Raw genomic sequence first — 2500 nt, forward strand, 5'->3', positions numbered from 1 at the left:
GGACAGGATTTTATAATCCGTGCACAGCAGAGAGACCGGTCTCCAGTTCTTGAGGTCCTGTAGGTCTCCCTTCTTGGGCAGCAGAGTGATGACGGCCCTCCTGCAGCTCAGAGGTAGTCTCCCTCCCTGGAGACTGTCTGTCAGGACCTCGAGCAGGTCTTCTCCTATTTCAGACCAGAAGGACTTATAGAAGTCCACAGGAAGGCCGTCCATCCCCGGAGCTCTGCCGCTCTGCAAACTCGCCATGGCTGTGAACAGCTCCTGCAGAGTTATGTCTGCCTCCAGGTGACGGTTTGCTTCTATACTTACCTGAGGGAGACCATTGAGGAAACTGCTGTGCACATCTGGATTATGTGACCATTCACTCTTAAAGAGGTCTCTGTAGAAACCGGCAGCAAACTTCCTGATCTCAGACGAGTCTGAGATCTCCGAGCCGCTACCCGATCGTAAAGCATGAATGATCTTCCTTTGTCCATTTTTCTGCTCCAGCCCAAAGAAGAACTGAGAGGGGGCATCCATCTGCGAGATGTTCAGAAAACGAGACCTGACCAGAGCTCCCTGTGCCGTAACGCCCAGCATGCTGGCTATGGCCGACTTTTTGGACTTGAGGGAGTCTAAAAGCCCTCGATCTCCTGTAGACTCTGCTAAAGTCTGCAGTGCTACTACCTCCGTCTCCAGATCCTTCATAGACCGGGTTATGTCTCTAGTGACATTGCGAGTGAACTGCTGGCAAAGTTGTTTAATTTGCACTTTGCCAAAATCCCACCACTGCTGAATACAGCTAAAAGCAGGTTTGCTCTCTCTGTGGGAACACCAAAATAATTTAAAAGCAGTTCTAAAAACCTGGTCATTTAAAAGAGCCGTGTTAAAATGCCAATAGGCGCTATTTAAACGAACATTCTTTATAAAAACAGAACAGGAGACAAGACAGTGATCAGAAAAGCCCACAGGCTGAATGTGACTTCTCTTAAAAATGTTCACATGGTGATTAAAACAATAGAGGCGGTCCAGTCTGGCCAGAGATAAAACATTTCCTCTTGAGTGACTCCAGGTGTACTGCCTGTTATTCCTGTTAAAACCCCTCCACACATCAGACAGCTCATGCGTCTCAATGAGCTGCCTGATCCTGCAGGACGAGGCAGGATGAGGCTCAGGATGATTCCTGTCCAGGTTCGGACTTTCTGTGCAATTAAAATCACCCCCTAAAAACAAAAAATCATCGATGCTACAAGCTCTGACGGTATCAGATAAAATGTTTAAAAATGCCACCCTGTCCACCCCATTGGTGGGCGCGTAGACATTTAAAAACACTAACTTTACCTTTTCAAAAAGAGCTTTAACTTTCAATAAAACACCTGGAATAATTTCTTCCACTTCGTAGGAAACAGGTAAAAAACTTCTGGCAAATAAAATCCCCACTCCTCCACTGCAGCTGGACTTGTGGCTTAAAATGACACCCCCATTAAAAGCCCTCCTCCAGTCACTCTCATTGTCTTTGGTGCTGTGGGTTTCCTGTACAAACATCACGTCCACTTTCTTTAACTCCATTAGTTTAAAAAGAGCAGCTCTCTTAAGATCAGCCCTGGCTCCATTCAGGTTTAAAATGCTGATGTTAAAATCACACATGGAGATAAAAGAGACGACAGTGATGAGACCAGTCAGTAAAACAGAGAGGCTCAACATCTTTTTAGGAAACATCTTCATCAGTATTGACTTGTGCTTTCACTCTCACTATCAGTTTTCTCAGTCTATATATTTCCTGATCTGTGAGCAGCACCTCACCACATGTTCCTGACTTTCTGGTCAGAGGCCTGGCTGACTTCACGAACAGTCCGAGATCTGAGAAGTGATCTCCGACTATCGGCAGCCGGGCTCCTTTAGTTCGCTCCAGAAAAGCCTGGATGTCAGCAGGAGAGTAAAGAGTCTGTGTATCATCCTGAGTCAGAGAGAAGTCGCTCTCTGACTCCACCGACACTTTGGCCTCTTTGGTCACTTTCTTTGCTTTTGTACTTTCCTGCACAGAGTCAGCGCTTTTCCTTTTCTGATGTATTTTTAACATTTCTTCATCAGACATCTCCTCATCCTCTATGAACTCCTCACACACATTCATCCGTTCATCAGTCTGACTTCTTTCACACTCAGTTTGTTTACTTTGATCATTTCCCAACACGTTTTCTTCCACTGTCTCAGTTTGCTCTTTATTTCTTTGTTCATTAAAATCTTTAAACTGCCCCACACCGCAGGAGCACGCGGGGGGGTCGCCGCCCGAGTCCGAGCGGACTAAGTGTCCCTCTGCTCCGCATCTGAAACACTTCATCGACTCCGATGAAGCAAACACCAAATAACTAAACCCCTCCACCTTGAAATGAACAGACAGGTTCAGGTCGTGTGCGGTGTCCTTCAGGATCATGAACACCTGCCTCCTGTGACACACCACATGCTTCAATTTGGGTGATTTGCAGCCCAGAGAAACCATTTTTATTTGAGAAACCAGCTGTCC

Source organism: Enoplosus armatus, chromosome 18, assembly GCF_043641665.1.
Source record: "Enoplosus armatus isolate fEnoArm2 chromosome 18, fEnoArm2.hap1, whole genome shotgun sequence".
NCBI classification, from domain to species: Eukaryota; Metazoa; Chordata; class Actinopteri; order Centrarchiformes; family Enoplosidae; genus Enoplosus; species Enoplosus armatus.